At 42.9% G+C, this 27,802-nt stretch overlaps 1 protein-coding gene across 1 annotated transcript in view; it reads right to left on the reverse strand.

The window, feature by feature from the left end:
- LOC126187888 (WD repeat-containing protein 44) overlaps positions 1-27,802 on the reverse strand; it is a 144,925-nt gene that overhangs the window by 104,875 nt on the left and 12,248 nt on the right. The window lies entirely within an intron of this gene.

Consider the following 27,802-nt stretch of genomic DNA (forward strand, 5'->3'; position numbering starts at 1 on the left):
AATACCAAAAGAAAACTCAAAACTTTAACAAAACTAAGCTTTAAGATAGCAGAAGCTATTGCCCAAGAAGGAAAATTTTGTCTGATGGGGAATTCGTAAAATAGTTTTGGGAAATATTTGCGTCAGCAACAGTTCAAGAACAAACATCATCAGTGAAAACTACAAGCTTGTCACATCAAACCACAGCATAATCATTTGACAACATGGTAAATGAAATTGAGATTACACTCAAAGCACAATTAAAGAACTATGTATTTTAAAGTTCAGCGCTTGATGAAAGTGTTGATGTTTCACATACAGTCCAGCTGGCAGTCAGTCTTGAATCCTGCTGAAGGAATGATCGCCTGTGCACTCACAGAACGAATACACAAGGCAGATGGCTAGCCTCCATATCGGCCCTCCATGTCAAGTGACTAGAACGCTACACCAAATGCCACTCATCCTGCAGCGAGGGCAGATGCACCACATCAGGTACAATGGAAGGTGCCTCGGCAGCAGAACTCGTGGGTGAAACAAAGGACAACTGAGGTGTTCCATGCAATGCACCAGGTTCTTCACCACTATTACACCCCAAAGCAGCAGCCAGAAGACAGCTGACAATAGCAAAATGCAAATTCAGCTGTTCTCGAACTGTAGCCAGCTGCTCTTGCATCCACACACACATCCCACACATGTTACCAGGGCTAAATGAGAAAGTAAACTATAAGCTCTAACAGAAACCTAGATATGCAACTTGCTGCCCTCCTGATTTATCACCAATGCAGCTTGATGCATCAATGAGCTGCGTAATTAGCTGTTCATAAGAAATGACGACTGTGCTACAGATTGCCCAACTATATTTTAGTTACAAAAAATGTGAGATTACAGCTCTTAAATAGAAAAATATGAATGAAAGTTTAGAAATATACTACTAATAAAACAGAGAAAAAGGTAAGTATGTATCTTGCCACTCTCCAGCTGTGTACCGAGTGACAGCTAGAACCTGGCTGACGCTTACTAGGCTGAAATGAAATGTTCATGGCTCTTCAGAAATTCCCAACTAAGTTTGTAGTAACCATGTTACAAATTCTGATCTCGGTGTAATGTAATCAGCTGTCTACTAATTGTGTGCCCTTCTTTCTCCTCTACAGAACCAATCAAATGTGACACTGTTGTAAGAAGATGTGAATAGCAGCGTACTTTGGAATAGGCATATTATGCTTGCAATGACTTCATTGTCAATGCAGAGAGAAATGACTGGAGTAATGTGTTGTACCACTTAAACATGCCTGATGCTACACAACTCCTCCCATTAGTACTGTGGGCATGAAGGTGATATAGTTCTATGTAGTCAACCCTCAACACCCACTCCATGTACTTAATTTAATGAAGAATTTAGAACCATGACTTCTATGATTAACATATCTTATCTGAAGGATCACATCAGCAACTATTTGGCATGATTAGAATATTATCCAAGATACAAAACTTCCTGGATGTGACCAAAGCTGCATATCAAAACAGAGCTTTAATGCAGATTCTCTGAGTTCAGGAAAACGGAGAAAAAGTACTGACAGACTGAAGCTGTGGACCCTAAGATGTGCCTGGATGCTTAGTTGGTAAGAGTACTGCCTGAAAAAGTCAAGGGTCTGGCTTGGAGTTCCAGTGCAACACAACAGTTTTAGTCACTCTGCTGTAATGTTACGACAGTGTACACTCTGTTGAAGACAGAAAGATTCATTCTGCACCACTCATGAATCTACATTAATGTAATGAAGTCAGCATTTGTGAAAATTTAAAATTTACAGTACTTCTAAAGGTATGATGGGGAGAAGAAATCAAAAGAACAAGGTGAAATAGTATACAAAAATGATGAAGAAAACAGTAGTAAAAATAATGGTTATATTGAATGTGTTCATCCAAAACTCTCACTCATGAGATTGCAGTGTACCAAAACATCCTTGACCCAACACTTATAAATTGGCCGACAGTATGAGAGCCACTCATGATAATGATTAGCATGACAAAAATGGCACTACGATAATCTCACATCAGAGGCAACCCATGGGCACACATGATGTCTGATGTATCATTCTGCCATCAGAGTTCCCTCAACCATAACCACCTATGATCATAAGTCATACCTGATGGCTCATCATAACATGACAACAGGAGTACAACTGCTGTCCCACTCCAAAATATTGGGAGAATATGGCCTCTTCCCAGGTTGTCGTCATTTGGTCATCCAGGTAGTAAAACACCACAGTTCACTGCTGAGGATTATGTGACACCATTCATCAGTAGTCCATGATTCCTAGTCACAGCACCATTCTGAATGCAGCCACTGTGTCATGGTTTTAACAGCTGCCTATGCACAGCATGATAATTCTCTAGTCCAGCTGTTGCTAGTCTCCAACAGATGGGATGGTGTGGTGTGATACAGAATGCTGCAGGAAGTCAATTCTTGTTCTCAGATGGTAGGCAGAGATGTGAAAGGATTACAATGCCCTTAGGGCACAATTACTCGCAAACAAGGGCCCACCAAGTCGAATGGATGCAAGGTGCGATACTGTGGACCTTAACCTACATCACCACATAGATGGTTTCAAAAACATTGATCCCACCATTGGGGACCTCTTCTTGTGAGAACTTGTTATTCTTGAGACCCTTGATGATATCCTGTATTTCTTCTCTGGTGGGCGGTTGATAATCAGGGTTCCTGGTGGACTGTTGATGGAAGGTAAGTCTGTCTTTAGAGTCCTCTGTGTTGAGGAACTCCTAGAAATAGTCATCAAGTATGTGCAGTCCTTTTGTTCAGTTAGAGCTTCCTATCTGGCCCATGGAGAAGTAGGGCAGGAGATGTGAACTAGATCTTCTGCTTCTTCAGTGTCCTTTGCACAGGTCTCTTGAGCTGTTTCTCTTCTGTCTCTTGCAGCAAGATCCTGAGGTAATTCCTCTTTGCTCTACAGATGGTGTTGGCTGTAATTTTTCTTTGTATGATGGTTTCATGATTGGATTCATTCTTACACTTGTTCCACATAATGAAACTGTTATGCCTTTCCTCTATGATCTAACTGCACTCTGTAGTCCACCAGAGGTGTCTGCCTTTATTGGCTCAGGCAGGGATAGTTTTTTGGGCTGAATCCAATAAAGCCTTTTGTAGGGAAGACCACCCTTCTTTCTGTGTGTTCTTCCTTAGAGTACCATGGAAGTCACAAACTTCATCGCACAGTCAAACAGTGTTGACTCTGGGTATTTTACGGCTACCTTGGGGGTTTGGTGTTCTTCTCAAGGGTTGCATGTTAGTCTTGACAAGAGAGAGGTAATGCTCAGAATCTAAGCTGACTCCTCTCAGTTCGATATGAATCTCAAGAGTCAAAGAAACTGAAAGAGGGAAAGGAGAAAACCACAAGAATGATAGACGGGCAACACACACAACAATGGACAAAAGCAGAAAACAACACCGCAGAAACGCAAGAAACATGTAGAAGAGATCAAAACGAGAGAGCAGATTTCCATGGCTCGCTGACCATGAGAATAAAAGGGAGAAGTCAGCCACTCTGCGACACATTAAAACCTCCACCCTAAAAGCACTAGGGTGGAGGACACAGAGGAACAAAGGAAATGCACTAAAACTTGGATCAAATGATAAAACCCATCCTCACAAATAAAATGTAAATCTAAAGCTGCTGTTGAGGCATTGTTGCCTAACACCAAAGGTAGAGTGCTGGGAAAGTTAAAAGTCTGCTGCAGAGTGGCTAAAAGTGGGCAGTCCAGCAAGAGGTGGACGACAGTCATTTGTGTGCCAAAGCGACACCAAGGTGGGTCCTCGCGACGGAGGAGGTAACCATGCATTAGCCATGTATGGCCAATGCGGGGCCGGCAGAGGACAACTGATTCCCTGCAAGAGGACTGCATGGAAGACTTCCACATATTCGTAGTCTCCTTAATGACACGCAGTTTGTTGTGCGTACTGTTATATCATACTGTCTCCCAAAGCTGAAAAACCCTGCAGCATAAGACAGAATGCAGGTCAGTTTCAGAGATGCCCATCTCCAGAAGCAGTTCCCGCGGGGTTTGGCCAGCCTGTCGCCAAGTTTGTTGTCTGGGATTCCGACGTGTCTTGGGGTCCACACAAACACCACTGAACGATGGGACCATTCCAGGGCATAGATGGACTCCTGAATGGACACTACATACACAGTAGAAATGACTCACCAGGGCCTGAGCAGATGTGCTCAAGAGCACGAGATATGGCCGCCAGCCCTGCAGAGATAACACTGCAGCCATCTGGCAAGGAGTGCTGTCCAATATGTCCTCCATGCACATATGCAAAGCCTACGTGACAATCAGCCATCGAGCTGGCAGTGTAAACCACTTCATGGCCCACATACATGTCGAGAATCGAGAAGAAGTGATAGCAGAGAGCCGCAGGGTTAACGGAGTCTTTAGGGCCATGCGAAAGGTCCAGTAGAATCTGCGGCATAGGTGTACACCATGGAGGTGTACATGAATGGACCTAGTTTTCTGTATGGTAGTTACTGCACCACTAAGTGGACTACGCCTGTCAGTATGGATAAACTGTTTTGTGTCCACTCGTCCACACTTTAACACTGGATCTGCTGCCCAGGGGAAGCCAAGCATTAATGGCTTACTCTTGCCACATGTTCCTGGAGGTACTAACCAGCCTGAAAACATACAACTCCTAACAGCTATAATTATTTGTCTGCAAATGTTGTAAATACTGATGTAATGTTGTTCAGTACACTGTCCTCAGTCACCAATAAGGTATCTGCATTTATACCCATTATACCCTGTGTACAAACACACACACACACACACACACACACACACACACACACACACTCTCCAGGAAATAAAAAGTTGGCGTTATAGATATTTTACGACCAGGAATATAAGAAGAGGTTTCAATACAAGGGAATCAGAGCTCATGGAGAATTTGAAACAAGGAAATATAAATATTGCCATAATAACAAAAACAAAGAAGTAACTGAGAGGAACAAAATATTTAAATAATTATACAGTAAACTATAGTGGAGTCAAACACAATGAACACTGAGTGGAACAGGTAATCATAATGGAGAAAGAAACATATATAACTATATAAATGAAAGGTTATTAGCTGCTAGAGTTAGAGCTGACTGAGGACAGTCATGTGTTCGAGTATAGGCAAAACACAAAGATTCTGAAATATGAGGTGCATTCAACTTAGGACACCACCTATTTTTTTCTCACAAACTAATTGCACAAAAACTGTGAAACCTGTGTCACTTTCTCTGAACTGTACACATTTTTCACAATGTCAACATCCTGATTCCATGGCCACTGGTCATGCTTCTTTAGGAGTCTCATTAGACCACTGGAAAATTGCTGATGCAATACTGGCACAGCTAATGAATTGGCAAGGCTGAAAAAACAACAATCACTTCTCATATTCATTGTCACAATAAATGAAAACGAAGTCCCAGTCACGCCATCATCACGTGCCAACACAGCCCGCCAACATATCACATGTGAAGCCTTGTGGTGATCCGTCAACATTTGTGGAATTCACCTGGAGGACTGTGTTAGCGTAAGCTGTCGCCAGCACACCGGTCGCCAAAGATGTAGCTCGAAGATCGATAGTAGGTGCCGGATCAAGTGCGCCTCACGAGAGACGCCAGAGACACACCGACGAACAACACGCAGCCAATGCCCTCTCGACAGCATATATTTAGCCTACCACCGCTGACAGGAGACTCAAGTCACTAACTCACACACCAGTCTGGCATCTGCCAGTTCAATTGTGGAGCGGGTATGATTCACATCACAAGCTACGACGGTATATAGTGACCAGAATTGAGACTATAGTAAGATCACCAATACTGTTTGCAAGAGGACTATTATTGATGAGCTTGTACCACAACCTGTGGACTCTATTCAAGTTAAGTAGGAGTTATCTGTTCATGTACATAAAGAACTGCGTTAATCCATGTGTGCATTTGTGTAGTAACAAGAGGATACAGGCCACCCATAACAACATCCTCTCCCTTGCCTCCTACAGTACAAGACTCTACAGTGGTGACGAGGATACTACAGTGGCAAGGAGGATAATTCAGGGGCAATCAAAGATAATCAACTTGGCTGAAGATTTTGCTTGCTTCTCTTGTGTTTTAGATTGGATAGGTGATCGTGTTCTTCTACTTGCTAATTCCAGGAGGGGAACCACAGAACTAACCAAATTTCTATTTTCAGAGGCTTTACTTGCTTCTTACTATAACATATTTATGTAAACCATGAATTCCCTGCTCCCTCCACCCCCTGACCCCCGCCTCAGACGCAGATGGCCAATGTGATGGATCTAACGCAAGTTTCTCAGTTTCATAAGCAATAAATTGCTACCCTTCTGATAGTGGCTGCATAAGCTGCATCAGCTGCACAACCGACGAAACAACCAGCCCAACAATTCCCGCCGAGCAGTACACCTATGTTCCGGCAATTTAAGGACACAGAAGAGAAACGGATTGAATACCTGACTCAGTTCCAAGTACATTGTTAATTTTATCATGTTCAAGGTACTGTAAAGTTACAATACTTCCTTTTGATTGTGGGGTCCCCAGTGTTCAGGTTAATACAAAAACTATTACCATCCACATCTCCCACTGAACTAAGCTATGGCCGAGTAATTGATGCATTAACTCAATATTACGGCCACCAAGTCCAAGTAGTTGCAGCTAGATAACAGTTCTTTCGCTAGCAAAAAAAGCCAGAACACATGCACCACCAATGGTACAAAAAACTAACGGGCATCACTAGGAAGTATAAATTTAAGTGTAGTTGTGGCAACTTTTACATTGATCTCATGATACGCAATGCAATAACATTCAGTGTCCCAGATAGTAGAATACGGGAACAGATCCTTACGTACTCTGATCTATCACTTCTCCAAGTATTGCATATCTTTTAGAGCAATACGATTTGAGTGCCATAGTGGACGATAAGTTTGGCCAGGCCCCGATTTGTCGAGTCGAGTCACCCCCTGCTCGCGAGCGCCCCGAGCGGCTACAACAACGAGCACGTACACAGCCGCGTGGACAGCCAAGTAGACATGTAAATGGGCCTGTGAATTTAGTGATGTCTGGCCCGAGATGTTTTGCACACCACAAGAGACTGGATTACCCATCATGTAAAGCAACATGTAGTAAATGTGGGGAAAAAAAGGCCACGTCCAAGCACTTTGTTTGCAAGGGCACAAAACTGCCAATTTTGTCCACTCCCAGAAACAAAAGGCTCGTGCATATGCAGTGAACATTGTGTTTTCACAACTGAGAACAGGTTCTGACAAAAGTGCAATTAAGGTTGTGCCTCCTCCTCGCCCTAGTGTTATGCGACGACATTCTAACAAACTATTTGTCTCATTACGAATTGCTGGCCGTTGTGTGAACTGTCAGTTAGACACAGGTGTCTCAGTAACTTTGCTTAATCATGCCATGTACAAACAGTTAGACTCACCATGCCATTCTAAATCTAGCACGCACCTCACTGCTTACAACGGACAGGAAATTCCAGTGCTTGGACAGTGTAGTTTGCCTGACACTTACAAATTTGACTTTTACTGTGTTGAAATCAAGAGAAAGTGAGAACATATTCAGTTTAGATGCTTTTGATTTGTTTGAACTCAGCATCCAAGACAATGTACTTTCAGTATCGGCTTTTACTCCAAAACACAGGGCAGCTAGCTTGCTTCAAGAACTTCCTGAGCTATTTTCAGAATGAACGGGAAAAGCTAATAACTTTGTAGCACGTTACATTGAAAGACAATGCACAGCCTAAGTTAGCAAAATAATGGCTCCCATTAAAGCTAGTCAATGGGCAAGTCCTCTCGTTTTGTTGCCTATGCCTTCTGGTCGCATTCACATTTGTGTTCACTTTAAATCTACAGTCAACTCACAGACAGTAGTTGACACTTATCCATTACCATGCCCTGAGGAACTCACGGACGGGCTTGGCGCAGGATGTTACTTTCCTAAGATAGATTTGGGTGATGCTTCTTGCAAATTCCATTGGATGAAGTATTACAAAAAGTGTTTGTTATAAATACACATTTAGCACTGTTCAAGTATTTGCATCTGCCCTTAGGCTGTGCTTCTGCACCCGCCATTTTTCAACATTACTTGGAACAGCTGACTGCAAAAGTGCCGTTCTGCTCAATCTATCTTGACGATATTGTCATCTCAGGTTGTACACCAGAAGAACATGTTGCCTATTTACATACTGTTTTTCAAGTGTTGTCAGAAGCATTACACAAGTGTCGTCTCGAAAAATGTGACTTTTTTCAAATTGAACTACAGTACTTGGGGCATGTGTGAAACTGTCAGGGTGTGCACCCCCTCCAATATCATTTGTTGGCAATTCATGACCTGCCTGTTCCTTGCAATGTATCTGAACTGCAGTCAATCCTAAGCAAGATGACATACGACATTTGGTTCTTACCAGATGCTGCTCAGATTGCAGCTCCATTGCATTGCTTGCATTGCAAAAATGTACCTTTTGTGTGGACTAAAGACTGTCAAGATGTATCTCAGAAACTCAAAAATGCCTTGCTCAATGACAGATGTTTAATGCATTTTGGCCCTGCCAAGCCAGTAGTTTTGCAAGTCAACCCTTCTTTCTATAGATTTGTCATTGTGTTTTCTCACAGAACTGGAGCACAAGACAGACACTGCTTTTGGCTCAAAGTTGCTCACTCAAACTCAGTGGAATCATTCTCAAGTAGAAAAAGAGGTTCTCGGTATAGTGTGTGGTGTGACAAAATTCCATCACTCTCTGTTTGGTTGCAAGTACTTTTTAGTGACAGATTACAAGCCTTTTCAGCCCTTGTTTCATCCATCCAAGCCAGTTCCTACATGCACTGCTAAAAAATGGCAACATTGGGTTTTGTTGCTTTTGCAGTATCAAAATGAAATCCTGTACAAATCTATGGCAAAGCATGGCAATGCAGAAGCCCTATCTCACCTTCCAATTGGCCCAGACTATGATTTTGATGCATTTGTTGCATCTTGTTGCCAAATCGATGTGCAGGACTCGGAACTGCTGTAATCTTTTTCCTTGCACTACAGACAATCCGCTCTGTCACAGCTTGGCCTAAGACTCAATCACCATGGCAATGAGTGCACACTGACTTTGCAGGACCATTTTGGAACTCATGTTGGCTCATAGTGGTAGACTCTTAGCAAGTTCCCATTTGAGGTGCCTATGGCTTCTACCACATTGCGGAGCACCATTCAAGCATTGTCCTCCATATTTTGCATAGAAGGTTTGCCAGAGCCACAGTTCACTTCACATGATTTTGAAAAGTTCTATGAATGAAATGGCATTCGTAATCTAACAAGTGCTTTGTTTCAACCCTAGTACAATGGAGAAACACAGACGAACAGGCATTCAGACGCTGCTACACTCGCAACACTCAGCACAGCATCCAGTGCCATCAATGTTCCGCAAGTATTGCTTTGCGTTATGCTATCTTGTTTACGACAACAGTAGGCACTGGAAAAGAAGTGTGATCCAGGAATGCATTGGCTCTACTTAATTGCAGGTCCTGATGGTTTGCAGTGCTGCCACCAGAACCAAATTCGTGGGAGTCCTTTGCCCAATGATTCTGATGTTCTTCTTCCCACAGATTCACGGCCTCACGGGACTGTGCAATCTTTGCAGCCAACCTCTGATGCCACCATGGGACCTAAGGATGAGCAGATGCACCCTTTCCCCCATCATCCTCACTCGCCGACCTGATGGCCATGGGCCTGTTGTCTCTGCTGCCATCATCGCCCCAGGACACGCCCTCAGGCCTCAACATGTGTCCTGGCAGCAGTTTTCCGGAGGATGTTCCTGTTACCTCACAAGCCAGATGGTGGGGTACGGTCGAGAGTACGCTATCCTCTACAGCCATGGCTCTCAGCTCATCTCTACATCCAGTGTCCTGCCTTCTCCCCCTCCACCGCTGTCATTTGCATCCTCCCTATACATCAACAGTGTGGCATATCAGGGGGAGGAACGTGCTGGTGCAAGCTGTCGCAAGCACCCTGGTTGGCAAACATGTAGTGCGAAGATTGATAGTAGATGCTGGATCAAATGCGCCGCAAAGATCTAGCACGAATATCGAAAGTAGGTGCCTGGTCCAGTGCATCTATCGCGAGAGAGATAATACACCAATAAACAATATGCTGCCAACGTCTTCTCAAAAGCATGTATTTAGACCGCCACCACTGACCGGAGACTCAGTCCCTAAGTTACACTCCAGTTTAGCGTTGTCAATTCAATCATGTAGAGGGTATGGTTCACATCACAGGCTACGACAATACATACCGACCAGAATTGTGACTACAGCAAGATTACCAATACAGTAGAGTCCCGGTAATCCGAACTAATTGGGAGCAGACCTTGTTCGGATTACAGATTTGTTCGGATTAGCCGGAATTGCGGCGATAAATGGGAACAATGGCTCACTCTCACTCCCTGCCCTTGTTGTTGTGCACTGTCGAGACCTTTGTAGTGTCTGAGGTCAGTGCACTGCAAGTTGGCTCATTAAGCACTTGGTTATGTTAGTTATCGATTGCTGGCACGCATAACAGTTGTATTGTATTCGTTTAGGTGTAGTGATGTACGTATTTTCGTCATGAGTAAACAGAAACATACAACTTTAACTCTGAAAGAAAAACTGAATGCTTTGAAGCAGATAAACAATGGTGAGAATGTGTCTAAACTGGCATTGGAATTTGGTGTTGGTAAAGCAACCACTCGTGATTGGAAAAAGAACCGAGTGAAGCTTGATCAGTCCTGTGCAATATCTTCGGGAAAAACACTCAAAATTCAGCAGACTTTGAAACAGTCCCAGTACGATAAAGTGGATGAAGCTCTTTTCCTTTGGTTTATGCAGGAAACAGAAAGGGGAACTCGTCTGAGTGGAGCACAGGTTCAGGAGAAGGCGGTTTACCTGAACAAGTCAATGAATGGTGATGAGTCTTTTAGTGCGAGTAAGGATTGGTTGGACAGATTCAAAAAACATCATGGAATCCATCAGCTAACAATTACTGGAGAGAAGAGTTCTTCTGACCGTGATGCAGTGAAGGAATACTTGGGAGTGTTTGAAAAAAAATGATAAGAGAGGGAAGGTATTCTCCCAAACAAATTTATAATGCTGACGAGACTGGCCTTAATTTTAGGGCATTGCAAACAAAAAGCCTGACATCAAAAGCAGAAGACCATGCTCCTGGTTTTAAAATGTGCAAAGATCATGTGACTTTATTAGCGTGCAGCAACGCTGCTGGTAATCACTAGCTGCCTTTAATGCTGATTGGCAAATCTGCTAGGTCCAGAGCTTTTAAAAACTGTAACATGAAGTCCCTGCCTGAATATTATCGCAACCAGAAAAAAGCATGGATGGTAAGCTGTTTAAAGAATGGTTTCACAGCCAGTTTCTTCCCTCTGTTCAACAGTTTTCTAAGGAAACTAATTTGTCTCCCCGTGCAATCCTTTCGATTGATAAAGCGCCATCTCACCCCAACACTGAAGAATTATGTGATGCCCAACACTGAAGAATTATGTGATGAGAAACTGTGGTGAATTTTTTGCCACTGAATGTTACACCACTTCTACAGCTGATGGACCAGGGCGTACTGCAAACATTAAAACAACTTTTAAGAATGCTGATCCAAGATGATAGCATTCCTTTAGTGGATAAAATAAAAAAGACCAATGTGAAGGATGTTTGTTGGGCCGCAGAGGAATGGCAGAATATTTCAGAAAATACTCTGAGAAAATCGTGGAGAAAACTGTGGACATCTCTTGAATTTCAGGACAACCTAGTTGGAAAATCTACTACAAATGATACAGATAATCCCTGGATGTAAAGAAGCTAGTGAAGGAGACATGGTTTGCAGTGCTGCCACAAGAACCAAATTTGTGGGAGTCCTTTGCCCAATGATTCTGATGTTTTTCTTCCCACAGATTCACGGCCTCACGGGACTGTGCAATCTTTGCAGCCAACGTCTGATGCCACCATGGGACCTAAGGATGAGCAGATGCACCCTTTCCCCCATCACCCTCACTCGCCGACCTGATGGCCATGGACCTGTTGTCTCTGCTGCCATCATCGCCCCAGGACACGCCCTCAGGCCTCAACATGTGTCCTGACTGAATTTTTGTCATCTAAAAAGTACAGATAAAATGTCCGCTGTATTTTAGTAAGTTTGGCAGCTTTTGTTTCATTGTTATGGACTGTTTAAACCTAATGTTTTCTTGCCAATTTTTCTAATACATGTTTACTGTACTGTGTAAATTAAAATAGTGTGTGTGTGTGTGTGTGTGTGTGTGTGTGTGTGTGTGTGTGTACAGCAGTTTACCGCACAGCTTACCAAACTTGGACTAACATTTTTCATGTTCGGATTAACCAAATGTTCGCATTACCAGGACTCTGCTGTATTGTCTGCAAGAGGACTATTAACAATGAGCTTGTACCACAACTCATAGACTCTATTCAAGTTAAGTAGCAGCTCTCTGTTCATGTAAATAAAGAACCGTGTTAATCCACATGTGCATTTGTGTTTATGCCATCCATAACAACATCCTCTCCCTTGCTACCTATGGTAAAATGGCAACTTTGGAGGTGATGTGTTCCACACACATTTGGCGAGTGTCAAAAATAACCTTCTGCACTCACTTGATCATGCTGTCAGACTGGCTGCTGTCAGGCTGAGACAGTCTTAGTTTGTTGTCACATGACATTCTGCCTTCTCTGAACTATCACATCCATCAATGCACATTAGACACATCTGTGATACCATCCATCATGTCTCACTCAAGTGGTAGTGAATTGCAGTCAGTGTGACACTGCATAAATGCAGAACCCTAAAAATTACGCACTGTTCTTGAAATGAAAATGTCACCATTTTAAGTATTAAAAACAGTCTTCACTCTCACTTCTGCCACTAGAGTTCTGTGTGCTGTAGAGTGCTGCCATCTACCACGCAGTCATAAAAAATGCATGAGTATTTTCAAACAAAATGCATATTTCTGTGTGCGAGTCCAGTTCTGAGAATAAAGCCTGGTCGTGTTATAACTTGAATGCATCTCTTATTTTATGAAGAACTGCAAAACAAGTAAATAAATACCATAAAATCGATCGTTTGTTATTATCAGAATATTTAAATGTGTGAACAGGAAAGTACCAATACTAAATACAGTAGGCACAATTGATGAAATAATTTTAAAAGAAACTAAATTCTAAAATGGAATGTAACAATATTATGAAAAGGATAGTTGCTGCTCACCATATAGCAGAGATGCTGAAACGCAGATAGGCACAACAACAAGAATGCCAGAAATTTGGCCAAGAAGGCCTTTGTCAGAGGTAGGAAACACACACACACACACACACACACACACACACACACACACACACACACACACACACACAGTCTCTGGCTGCTGAGGGCAGTGAGGCCAGTCGCTGCTGCTGCTGCTAATAACAGTATTATTATTATTATTATTAATAATAATAATAATAATAAACATCCTCAAGTATTTACAGGCTCTGATCACTTCCTAGTTACTTTAAATGTTTCAGTGTGGGCAAGTTGGAGAGAATAAATGAATGTAAAGAAAATACAAAGTCAAATTCTGAGATCTAACACTCATTTTCTACAGGAAGAAAGCATAACAAAATTATATCAACAGAGACTCCTACGCAAACCGCAAATGGAAGACAGTATTGAAGAAGAACAGGAAAAATTCAAATCAGTAATGTTGAAAATGGCTAATGAAGTACTGGGGAAAAGTGAAGTATCAAACCAGAAAAGGGGTCCCAATAATGGAATCCAGAAATAGCCAACAAAATGACAGAAAAACAAAATTATTATTCTCCTCCTCCTTCTTCTTCTTCTTCTTCTTCTTCTTCACTTCAAGGCTTAGGCACTTGTGCCTGTTCCGTCTTCACTTTTCACTGCCACCTTATTCTGGCTCTTCTTCCTCTTGGCTGGTACAGAATGGCCAGGTGTGCGATTCTCTCGGCACTCATCTTTGTAGCTGATGTTTTCATAAACTTTTATTTTGTTCAATCTTTTCATTAATATTATAAATATCTAGGCCATTTTTAACATCTTCATTTCTTATACAGTCTTCCCTGGCAACACCTCTCAGTTTTCTAAGAAATCTCATTACTGTTTGTAGTTTGCTTATATCTTTTAAGGAATGCATGACTCGCTCCCATAAAACAATACTGGTGTAACAATGGGTTTACATAATATTAATTTAGTTTTCCTCCCGTATTTTGTTCTGTAATGTTTTGTTTATCATTCTGCATATTAACTGATATTAGTTTATTTTATTTCCTAATGGGTTTACAAAAAATTAATTTAGTTTTCCTCCCGTATTTTGTTCTGCAATGTTTTGTTTATCATTCTGCATATTAACTGATATTAGTTTATTTTATTTCCTGTGTCCTTGACCATATCATAGTTTACGTTGCAACCCAAAAATTAAAGTTGCAGACCTGTTAAAGTGGTGTATTATCTCATGCTGTTTTTGAGAGGGTAGGGAAATTCACATGGTGAGCCATGTTTTTATTTCTTTGTTGATATTTGGAGGTTATATTCTCTTTTTTCCCAATTGATGTCATTTATATACAGGGTGTCTCACCTAACTCTGCCACCTCAAATATCTCTGGAACAACAATATATATTCAAAAACAGTTTTCACCAGCATGAACATACAGCAGGGGCTTAGGAAACCAAATACTATGAGAAATTTAAAATGTAAACAAATACTATTTTGAACACAAACTTGTGTATTTTTAAATGGACACCCCTCCCCCCCCCCCCCCATTATTTTGTATCCGATCAATAGCATGAAAAATCACAAAAATAATGGCGTTGGTTTCATTGCAATACATCAATTACATCCCAAGAAATTTCTAAGCAAAGTTGACACTTGAAATAAATGAAGTGTGCAGCTAGCACACATCCTGATACTCAATCGTGCACCTCAAGCTGCCGGTAATCGTGACGTGATTGATGTACTATGTCAATGGAGTGTTAATGTATGGTGTGGTATTGTATGACAACACATCATTGGCCCATATTTCATTGATGGCACTCCTGAAGGGGGATAGTTTAGCCCCTTCTTGAGCTGTACCTTACTTGAACCGGTCCACCTCTTATAATGTGTCCAATAATGCACTATCAGAATGATGGATGTCCTGGCCATAATGTTTCTAAACCTTATAAGTTCTGAAATATGTGGCTTGTAAAGGATAGCAACGGCGTCACAGTTTATGATGTCATGCATCGCATGTAGTACTGTGCTCAGAGCAAGATTGCCTGCACTGGCGCCTGTATCCTGCCGTAAACATACCAGTATCACCACGGCACGCTCTAGCACGCACAAGTGTCTCCTAATCTGGTCTGCTGAACTGCTCTCATACAGTAATGTAATTCACATATGGTGCCACATTAAAACCTGTTTTCTTGTGGCTTGTTATATATGCTGTCATCTAGTCGATATGCTGGCCTTCAGTAATGAAGAAAAACAAGGTATTATTTTAATTTATGGTGAATGTTGCAGCTGTGACACTGTATGCTGAACGCTACCCAGAGTGGCAGTGTCTGACACATCGAACCATTGGCAACATCTGCAAGACACTCACAGAAACAGGAAGCTGGGCTCCCACAAAACATCAACGTACAATGCCAGCGATTGGCAATGGAAACGAAATTGCTGTTCTGGCTGCTGCAACGCACAATCCTCAGGTGGGTGTACGAGAAATCGCATGAGATGTAGGAATAAGCCACAGTAGTGTGTGCAGAATCTTGCATCGGCTTCAGTTTCATTCATTCCATATCTCACTGCACCAAGAACTGTACGGGAATGACTTTGAATCCCACATTGCATTCTGTCATTTTTCACTTCAACAGTTGCAAGGTAATCCAGTATTTCTAAGCAATACATTGTTTACGGATGAGGCTTCATTTACAAATCATGATAATGTGAATCTGCAGAACATGCACTACTGGTCCGTGCAAAATCCCCACTGGATTAACTGCTCATCATTAACAGTGGAGTGTCAATGTTTGGTGCGGTATCACTGCTAACTGTATTGTAGGTCCCTATTTTTAAAATGGAACATTGAATGGATAGTGACATGCATTATTTCCTCAACACACACTAGCACTCCACATGGAGGATCTAGGATTGGAAACTCATCTATCAACGTGGTTCCAACATAATGGATGTACTGCTCACAATGCAAAACTTGCAAGAGACGTTCTAGATGTGACATTTCCATATAAGTGGCTGGGGCAGGGAGGTACTGTGCGATGGCCAGCACGATCCCCTGACTTGATGCCATTAGACTTCTTTCTCTGGGGTGCAGTGACAGACAGAGTTTATCAGGAACCCCCAACAACAGTAGAGGATATGGAACATTGTATTACTGCGGTGTGTGCGGCAATATTTGTAGAAACTCTACAATCTGTGCAACACTCTCTCATAACCTGTCCGCAAACGTGTATTGATGCAAATGAAGGGCACTTCCAACATATGTTGACGAGACACAGTTTCATTGGTCAAGATGTGGGTGTATTTTCTATGCTGGATGTAATGCACAACAATAAAGTTTCTGTGGGCGACAGGGCACTAGTATATGTGTTTAGCGAAGTGAATTCAAGTTTGTTATCTCTAATTGTAGCTCTAGTTGTTATTTCGCTAGAATAAACATACATTTACAATTTGAAAAACTTAACTTTGCGTTGGACATGTTACTTGTTAATTTTTGTGGTGAGCCCCTGACATAGGCAGCGTGAGGTGCACACTTGAGTCTCAGGACTTGTGCTAGCTGTGCACTTCATTTATTTCAAGCGTCAAATTTGCTTTGCAATTTCTCAAGATGTAATTGAGGTATTGCGATGCAACCAACGCCATTAATTTTGTGATTTTTCATGCTATTGATTGCATACAAAATAACAGGTGGTGTCTATTTAAAAATACACAAGTTTGTGCTGAAAATAGTATTTGTTTACATTTTAAAATTTCGCATAGTATTTGGTTTCCTAAGCCCCTGCCGTTCATTCTGGTGAAAACCGTTTTTGAATATCTATTGTTGTTCCAGAGATATTTGAGGTGGTAGAGTTAGGTGAGACACCCTCTATATTGCTTTTTATAGCTCATCTTTACATTCTTCAAAAATAGTATCATCATCTACATACGTAAGGAATCAACATATTTATTTTTATTAATCTATATACCTGGATTTACTTCCTGTCTCAAGTTTTTAATCAACTCATTTATACATATACATTAAATAATGTTGGTAACAGGGTAAAGCCTTATTTGAGTCCCTTATTGGTAGTGATTTCTTCGGTTATATTATTATCATCAGCAACCTTTAATATTACTTTTTTGGTTATGTATAAGCTTTTTATAGCTACAGTGAGATGTCTAGGATACCTAGCTTTAATCATTACGTCCCATAATTTCTTTTTATTCACACTGTCAAAAGCTTTTTCAAAGTCAATAAAAGCTATATGTGCCTCTAAATTAAATTCTCATAATATCGCTACAATTCTTTTATGGTAAATACATTACCACTGTATGAAGGTTCTTACGGAATCCATACTGCTGTTCTAATAGGAGAGTCTCTGTTATGGTTCTTAATGATTGTTATTTATTTTTGCAAATACACACACGGAAAAGAAATCGCGACACCAAAAACTAATGACTGCAAAGAAATGAAATTTCAGGAATACATTTGTTCAGATAACCTATATGGCTGATTAACACTGCAACACCACCATCCCCATTTAAGGACAAAGACAGTTATAGAATAAAGAATGCCTTCCAGCTGGGAGATTCGTAACAGTAAAACTGAGAAGTCAACGATACCGCCAACATCAGTTGGACCGACAACAGTAAAACAAGATGAGAGAAATAATCAGGTCAGCACATGTGTGGGACCAAGTAAGTGTCCCTAAAAGCTTGCATTTGATGGGGGTCATCCCTCCCATAGCTGTCTCACTGCCTGATCAATTACAGTCAAAAGTGCAGTATGCATTACCCATCAGTGCTACCCTTAAAATGGAAATAAGGTGTGGCAGAGAAGGAGTTAATAACATGTAAAAGCAATTAAAACAGAGTAAAAGATGGACGACTGAGGCAGCTGCCAAAGCAGGATGGCTCAAAGATCCCAAAGACCAAGCATTTGGCAGGAGACATCCCAACCCAAACCACCCTGAAAGTACCATAAACTGGGGCGGCTTTGTGCCACTTTTAAAGGTTTTCTTGAAATAACATTTTTAAAAAAAAGAAGTTTTTGCAATAGAATCGGAAAGGATAGTGTAGTTTAACATTTGCCTCGTTCAATACACATAGTACAAATTCCCTGGAGTTCACCACTGGACTATAAACAAGTCAAAGTTGGCACAAAGTCACCCAATAGGGTTGGGTGACTTTGTGCCAGTACATTTTCCTTTGATTTTTCAATGCTTATGACATCTTACCTTCAGGGTAGCTCTGTGACAAGAAAAGAACAAAAGTGCAATTTCACCAGTTTTATTGTCTTTTTTCAATTATTATTACAGGCTTAATGTTATGAAATTAGTGGCCCCAAATTCCGTTTAATTCAGGAATACAAAATAGACCTCTTTTTTACTTCAGCTCTGGTTGTTTTTAAATTTTTTGGAGGATGTCAGTGTAAGGGTAAACTATTGCATCCCTCTCTTTCGGCCATTTCCAAAAACCACCACTTTTTTGGAAAACATTCACTCTTGTCAAATCAATGTCAATAGCTGTGACTTACCCAGGGAACAACTCTCTCTCATCTCACCTCTCTTATTATGTAAATTCTCTTTAAAGCTCTCTTCTACCAAACTACGAATGTTATCAGGCTCCAAGTTACAAGGTAATCAGGACAGTACAACACTTCTGTCAAGTGGATAAATACCAGTCTTTTTAAATTAATATTCCCAGCCTCTCCTATCTTCTCCATAAGTTTTTTTAGAAGAGAAGGAAAGGTCTTTTTTTGGTATGGTGGTGCATCTTGATCCTCTTGCTGCTCCTTTCCACTTGTCTAAAATTTTTCTCCACTGAGGCTTTAATGGTCTAAACAAAGCAACATCAAGTGGTTGCAAAAGGAATGTGGAATTCAAAAGTAGGGCAATGAAAGCTATATTGTTCTCCCTACACAGCTTTAAGACTTGTGTGTTCAACTGTGAGCTGAGGTTATCACCAGTTAGACCCTACCTACTCTCCTGTTTCCTTAGGAGTGGCAACAAGAGGTGTGACAACCAATCCTCAAAACACTCATAATCAAACCAACCTGACTTTGTATGATCAAATCTGGCTTGAGAAGGGCAATTTTCCGTCCAAGTGGACCATAGTTTCTGAGATTTATATACAACGTAGGGAGCTGCTAGTGTCACTTCCACATTACCACACATCATTAGTGATGTAGAAGCCTTTGATGAGTTGTATATTCTTTCTGGATAGTTAGCACCATGCTTGGTAATGACCCTTTTCATTCCTGGATCATCTACCACGTTTGTCCCACCATAATTCCAGATATTTGACAGAGGGATACCTACCAGTTCATGTGACACATGATCAAAATATTCATTTACTGTATCTGCATCAACAGCTGATCTGGCCCTTTTGATATTTTGAGCAAATCTATTGCTAGTCTGTACACTGTGATGCACCAGTAATGACTTAGCCCTGTCCTTACCTGGCAAGTTATTTCTGAAAGAGGACACTTTGCGACCACTCCGCTCTAGATATGCTTTTAGAACGAATACAGATCCAGCAATGATATTGAAAAACCAAAACTGGACATTGATACAGCATGAGCTGCAAACATATCCTCTTTCTCCTGACTAAATACTGTCTGTCCACCAACTGACAAATTTGTGCTTCTCATGCAACTTGTCCGTGAATGTATTATGATGAACACCATATTTTTCAGCTGCCGCACGAATTGAAATCTTCTTTCCCCTGATTTCTTCTAATGCCTTTTGCATCAAATCCTCAGTATAATTAGCATAGGGACGCGATCACGGGACCTTTTTGTATATATGTGGCATCTGCTGCAAGAGGGCCAAAATTAGATAAAAAGTCAATATTTTGAACAAGGTATGAAATGATCTGACATTTTTAAAGGTAATTTGCAACACTGCTACTATTTTCTCTCAGTACTACATTTAGCTGCATATCAGTTTTCGCTCTCACGCAAAAATTCCGAGAAGTAGCGTTCCAACATCACATTACAGGCAAATGAGAATGTAGCACAAAGTCACCTCCCCCAATCTTTCCATTTTCGATTTATCTCAATAATGAGCCAAACCAAACTGTGAGAGAATGCTGTCACTGCAGCATCAGACTAAGTAATGATATACTAATATGATATACTCACTTGATTCTGGTAAAAGCCTTTTTTTGCCAAATGACAATAGAAATTGTCCAACAAACACGTTATCAGAACCAAATACTAACAACTACAGACGATTTGGCATGAATACCCGAAGTAGAATGTAAATGATGTGTGTACCTACAGATGGCAGCACTATCAAGCTACATTTTAGGCACTTCAGCACTTCTGGTGGAGAGAAAAACTGTCAGGAGGCATTCATTTGGATAAAAGTGTGAGTAGCATAAAGTGACCCTCCTGGCACAAAATCACCCTGGTTTAGGTAGTTTAAAATGTTATAAATGAAAATAAAAACTTCATTCATTCAGGGGGAGAGGGGAGAGGGGAGGGGAGGGGGAGAGGGGAGGGGGAGAGGGGTGGGGGAGAGGGGTGGGGAGGGGGAGAGGGGAGGGGGGAGAGGGGAGGGGAGGGGGAGAGGGGAGGGGAGGGGAGGGGGAGAGGGGAGGGGAGGGGGAGAGGGGAGGGGAGGGGGAGAGGGGAGGGGAGGGGGAGAGGGGAGGGGGAGAGGGGAGGGGAGGGGGAGAGGGGAGGAGAGGGGAGGGGGAGAGGGGAGGAGAGGGGAGGGGGAGAGGGGAGGGGAGGGGAGGGGAGGGGGAGAGGGGAGGGGAGGGGAGGGGGAGAGGGGAGGGGAGGGGAGGGGGAGAGGGGAGGGGAGGGGGAGAGGGGAGGGGAGGGGGAGAGGGGAGGGGAGGGGGAGAGGGGAGGGGAGGGGGAGATGGGAGGGGAGGGGGAGAGGGGAGGGGAGGGGGAGAGGGGAGGGGAGGGGGAGAGGGGAGGGGAGGGGGAGAGGGGAGGGGAGGGGAGAGGGGAGGGGAGGGGGAGAGGGGAGGGGAGGGGGAGAGGGGAGGGGAGGTGAGGGGAGGGGGAGAGGGGAGGGGAGGGGGAGAGGGGAGGGGAGGGAGAGAGGGGAGGGGAGGGAGAGAGGGGAGGGGAGGGAGAGAGGGGAGGGGAGGGAGAGAGGGGAGGGGAGGGAGAGAGGGGAGGGGGGAGAGGGGAGGGGGAGAGGGGAGGGGGAGGGGGAGAGGGAGAGGGGAGGGGGAGAGGGAATGTGCGTGTTTTTTTTATTTTAGTCTTGTATCATTTTATTTATTTTTACACAAGAAGCGTTCTGGTTGAGCACGGACTGTGGCACATCAACAAAAACGTATGACACATTTTTACAGAAGAGAACTGGAAGCTCCGGCATGACTAGTGATGAAACGGATGTCACTAAACCATTGATGGTGATGAGGAAGAGAGCAACAATCACTAGGGAGCCCTGTGGGACACCGTTCTCCTGGACCCTTATGGAGAAGGGTGATGTATAAATTTGAAGACATGTGCAGAATAATGGGCTACCCCTCAAATGTAACATTTTAGAGATAAGTGTTGCCATCTGTTGCTGGGTATGGGTACTATCAAAACTGACACTGGTCTCTCTCCTAAATACCACATAAGGATATTAGGAGTGAGACCAATGTCCACTTGTTAATTCCCGTATCCAGCAACATAAAACAGCACTATCTATAAACTTTTCAGCTTGAGAGTTAGCCAGTTTTGCCATACATTTCTTCATTTGAACTTGAAACAACTGGTGTGATAAAAACTAATGAATAAAAATCATAAAGAAGTCTCAAAACCACCAGTCATAAAAAGTGAGCTTCAAACAGGAGTGACTTCTTTTCAGTTAACTTTGTAGTTACTAGTATATTTCTGTAATTTCTAGCGTGTTTGCATGCTTACTAAGAGCAACCTTTCATTTCATTTTAAAAACAGTGTAGCATACAGTACTGCCCTTGCTATCGACTGTTGTATCGACCCTCATATCGTACAAGCTTTCGTTTGTTTTGCTTTGAAGAGCTTATTGTCGGGTAGACCATCAGTGAGAGAGCACTGTGAGTTCCTGCTGCTAATAAAGCAAGTAGACCGTTTGTTTATTACGTATCTTTTCGAGTTTCAGACAAAAGCAAGTTCAGAAATGGATAGGCACTGTGATTGCTGTGTACAGATGCGAGCTGAGTTGGTGAGCATTCGCTCACAGCTGCAGGCAGTGTTGGCTTCTGCCACACAGCTTGAGGCTGCTGCCAAGGAGCATCACCATGGGAGGTCGGACGCAAGGATACGAGGGACGTCGTGCACGACTCACGTGTTCCCCGATCAATCCACTGCTGTGGCCGCCCCGGGTACTGCCTGCACTGTGGTTGACCCCTCACCTGTGATTGAGTGGGAGATCATTCCAAGGTCTGGCAGGCAGCAAAAGACTTTCTGTGGGGCCGATGGTAGAGCCTCCCCAGTTTGTTTGACGAACAGGTTTTGGGCATTATCTGTGGCTGACGAAGTCTCTGAGCCAGATACAGTTGCCCACCTTGTTCCAGAGAAAGCTCCTCAGTCCGCAAGGTCTGGGCATTCACAGAGGGTGTATCTGCTGGTAGTTGGGAGCTTGAATGTTCGGCGTGTAATAGGGGCCCTTAGGAGCATGGCTGCCAAGGAGGGGAAGGAAGCTATCGTGCACTCCGTATGCATACTGGGGGGAATCATTCCGGATGTGGAACTGGTGCTTCTGGATGCCACGAGGATTACAGGGTGCAGCCAACTGCAGGTGGTAGCCCATGTCAGTACCAATGATGTGTGTCGCTTTGGATCAAAGCAGATTGTCTCTGGTTTGGGGCGGCTAGCGGAAATAGTAAAGACTGCCAGTCTTGTTTCCAAGATTGCGGCAGAGCTCACCATCTCCGACTGTGGTCCTTTGGGGCAGAGCTGAATGGAGGCTCTGAATCAGAGGCGCAGGCGGTTCTGTTTTTTTTTAAGGGCGCACACTGCTAAGGTCATTAGCGCCCGTTCTGTGGCTTAGGGGGAGGGGGGAACCAAATTTGAAATCAGCAGCAATGGGAGCGAAACTCAGAAAGTGGGAAAACTAAAAAAAAAAACAGAATGAAAGCTTAGAAAACCACTATAAAAGGGGGTGAGGGTTGTTTTCCCCAAAAAGAGCTTCAAATGACCGATGTCATCTCACTGACACTGATAAACTCCAGGACACGATCGGCTGAGCACGTGTCATCTGCTAAAATGGAAAATATATCAGGCAACAGCTGAAAACGGGTGCGTAGCAGAGTAAAATAGGGGCACTGAAGTAACAGGTGTCTCACCGTCCACAGTTGAGAGCTGTGGGGACAAAGCAAGGGAGGATTGCCATTTAAAAGATGTCTATTGCTAAAATGACAGTGCCCTATCCGGAGTCTAGTTAAATTACCTCCTCCCAACGACAAGTTCGGGAGGAAGAGGTCCAAGCATAGGAAAGAGCTTTCACGTCCCGCAATTTATTATTGGGAAGTGTAGACCAATGTGCGTGCCACAAAAGAGCAACATGACGACAGAAAACACTCTGTAGATAGGGGAAGGGAACCACGCGAACAGGAGGCTGAGAGAGAGAGACTGCAGCCTTGGCCGCTATGTCGGCTGCCTCATTTCCATGGATACCAATGTGTCCTGGGATCCAGAGTAATGCAACAGAGACACCCCCGAAGTGGAGCAAGTGGAGGCAGTCCTGAATCCGGTGGACCAGAGAGTGGACAGGGTAAAGAGCTTGGAGACTAAGGAGAGAGCTGAGCAAATCTGAGCCAATAATATACTGTATCTGCTGATGGCGGCGGATGTATTGGACAGCCTGGAGAACAGCGCAAAGCTCCGCAGTAAAAACCGAATGCTAGTCGGGAAGCTAAAATCTATTGGGAGTGGTGCCAACAATATACGCGCTCCCAACACCAAATGATGTTTTTGAGCAGTCAGTGTAAATAAATGTGGCATCCTTCATTTGTGCGCATAGAGCAGCAAATGCCTGATGATAAACGAGAGAAGGGGTACCATCCTTGGGAAGCTGACAAAGGTCACAGAGCAGGCAGGTCAGGGGGCAGAGCCAAGGCAGTGCTGTACCCCCAGTGGTCAAGAAAGTTATAGGAAAGTGGAAGGAAAGAGATCGTAGCAGTTGATGCAAGCAGACTCATGGTGGTAGTAGAGAGGAAGGGCGGCCTGCATACCGTAAATCCAAGGAGGCGTCGAAAAAAGGTCATGGGCCGAATTAGCAGGCATGGAAGACAGACGGCTAGCATAACGACTCAGAAGGACAGCTCGCCGATTGGACAGCGGAGGTACAGCAGCCTCAGCATAAAGGCTTTCCACAGGGCTGGTGTGAAAAGCTCCAGATGCTAAACGCAATCCATGGTGGTGGACAGAGTCGAGACGCCGAAGAATAGACAGCCGAGCAGAGGAGTAAACTATGCTTCCATAGTCCAACTTCGAGAGCACTAAGGCGTGATATAGGCGGAGAAGGACCACTAGGCCCGCTCCCCAGTAGGTACCATTCAGAACACAGAGGGTGTTGGATTGCAGACAGCGAGCAGAAAGATAAGAAATGTGGAAGGACCAGCACAGTTTCCTGTCAAACATAAGTCCCAAGAATTTAGCGATGTCCGTGAAAGGAAGGTCGACAGGGCCTAGATGAAGGGAAGGCGGAAGAAATTCTGTACGACGCTAAAAATTTACACAAACATTCTTACTGGGAGAAAAGCAGAAGCCGATTTCGATGCTCCAAGAATGGAGGCAATCGAGACATCCTTGAAGACGTCGTTCAAGAAGGCTGGTTCGTTGAGAGCTGTAGTAGATCACAAAATCGTCCACAAAGAGGGAGCCCAAGACAACAGGAAGGAGACAATCCAGAATTGGATTTATGGCGATGGCAAACAGTACAACAGTTAGCACGGAGCCCTGCGGCACCCCGTTTTCTTGGGAGAAAGTACGGGAGAGAGTAGCGTTCACCTGCACTTTAAATGTGTGCTCCGTCATAAATTCACAAATAAAAAGAGGTAGCCGACCTCGAAAGCACCAAGAGAACAGTGTGCGGAGGATGCCTCTCTTCCAACAGGTATCGTATGCTCTCTCCACATCAAAAAATATTGCTACCATTTGGTGTTTCCTGAGAAAATTGTTCACAATATATGTGGAGAGAGTAACAAGATGGTCAACTGCAGAAAGATGCTTTTGGAAACCGCATTGGGCAGGTGTTAAAAGGCAGGCGGTTCTGTGACCGTGTAGGCTGCAGATTCCTTGACTTGCACCATGGGGTGGTGGGTTTCCGAATTCTGCTTAATACGTCAGGAGTCCACAACACACAGGAAGCGACTACACGGGTAGCGGGGGCTGTATGGAAGGGACTGGGCAGTTTTTTTTAGGTTAGAGGGTCTCAAGAAACCACAGAAAGGGCATCTGTCTAAAAGTGGGCAGGTAAAACACAGGAAGGTAGTTTTAGAAACGATCGGTATTGTAATTGTAAATTTTCGTAGCTGTGTTGGGAAAGAACCAGAGCTCCAAGCCCTAATAGAAAGCACTGAAGCTCAAATAGTTATAGGTACAAAAAGCTGGCTAAAGCTGGAAATAAGTTCAGCTGAAATTTTTTCAAATGATCTAGCAGTGTTTAGATTAAATACAGTTGGTGGTGGAGTATTTATTGCTGTCAGAAGTAGTTTGCCTTGTAGTGAAATTGAAGTAGATAGTTCCTGTGAAATAGTATGGGTAGAGGTTGTACATGACAATCGGACTAAACTATTAATTGGATCGTTTTACCGACCCCCGTCTCAGGAGATATAGTTGCTGAACAGTTCAAAGAAAACTTGACTCATTTCAAATAGGTACCCACTCATTCCACTATAATCAGTGACGACATCAATCTATCCTGAATATGCTGAAAAAATTAAATGTTTAAAGCCGGCGTCAGGCACAAAACATCATCCAAAATTGTACTGAATGCTTTCTCAGAAAATTATTTTGAACAATTAGTTCATGAGCCCACTCGAAGCGTAAATGGTTGCGAAAGCATACTTGACCTTTTAGCAACAAATAACCCTGGACAAATAGTGAGTGTTGTGACGAATACAGGGATTAGCGACCACAAGGCAGTTGCTGCTAGGCTGAATACTGTAACACCCACAACCACCAAAAAGAAATGCAAAGTACGTCTATTTTAAAAAGCCGACAAAAATGCTCTAACGCCTTTTTAAGAGACAGTCTCCACTCCTTCCTATCTGATCATGTAAACGTAGAAAAGATGCAGAATGATTTGAAAGAGATAGTATCAATGGCAACTGAGAGATATGTAACACACAAATTAATAAGTGGTGGTACTGATTCCCTATGGTACACAAAACGTGTCAGATCACTGTTGCGGAAGCAACGAAAAAAGTGTGCCAATTTTAAAAGAATGGAAAATCCTGGAAATTGGCAATGTTTGCAGAAGTTCGAAATGTAGTGCGTGCTTCAATACAAGATGCTTTTAATAATTTCCACAACGAAACTCTGTCTCAGAATCTGGCAGAAAACCCAAAGAGATTCTGGTTGTATATAAAGCACAACAGTGGCAAGAAGAAATCAATACCTCCACTGCGCGATAACAACGATGAAGTCACTGATGACAGGGCCACCAAAGCAGAGTTTTCCGAAACTCCTTCACCGAAGAAGAAAAAGTAAATAGTCCTGAATTCCAATGAAGAACAATTGCGAAGATGAGAAACATAGAAGTAGATATCCTCAGTGTAGCAAAGCACCTTAAATCACTTAATAAAGGCAAGGCTTCCCGTCCAGATGGTATACCAGACAGATTCCCTTCAGAGTATGCAGATGCAATAGCTCCATATTTAGCAATTATATACAACTGCTCGCTCACGGGAAGTTCCATACCTAAAGTCGCTCAAGTCACATCAATACCCAAAAAGGGAAATAGGAGTAATCCTCTGAATTACAGGCCCATCTCACTAATGTCGATTTGCAGTAGCGTTTTGGAACATATACTGTATTCTAACATTATGAAGTACCTCAAAGAAAACGATTTACTGACATATAGCCAGCATGGATTCAGAAAATATTGTTCTTGTGGAGCACAACTAGCTCTTTATACTCATGAGGTAGTGAGTGCTATGGACAGGGATGTCAAATTGACTCCATATTTTTAGATTTTAGAAGGCTTTCAACACTGTTCGTCACAAGCATCTTCTAACCAAACTGTGTGCCTGTGGAATATCGCTTCAGTTGTGCGACTGGATTCATGATTTCCTGTCAGAAAGGTCACAGTTCGTAGTAACAGACGGAAAGTCATCAAGTAAAACAGAAGTAATATCTGGCGTTCCCCAAGGAAGTGTTATAGGCCCTCTATTGTTCCTGATCTACATTAACAACATAGGAGACAATCTGAGTAGCCCTCTTAGATTATTTGCAGATGATGTTGTCATTTACCATCTTGTAAAGTCAACAGATGACCAAAATGAATTGCAAAGTGATTTAGGTAAGATATCTGTGTGGTGCGAAAAGTGGCAATTGACCCTGAATAAA

Source organism: Schistocerca cancellata, chromosome 1 (genome assembly GCF_023864275.1).
Source record: "Schistocerca cancellata isolate TAMUIC-IGC-003103 chromosome 1, iqSchCanc2.1, whole genome shotgun sequence".
Taxonomy (NCBI): Eukaryota; Metazoa; Arthropoda; class Insecta; order Orthoptera; family Acrididae; genus Schistocerca; species Schistocerca cancellata.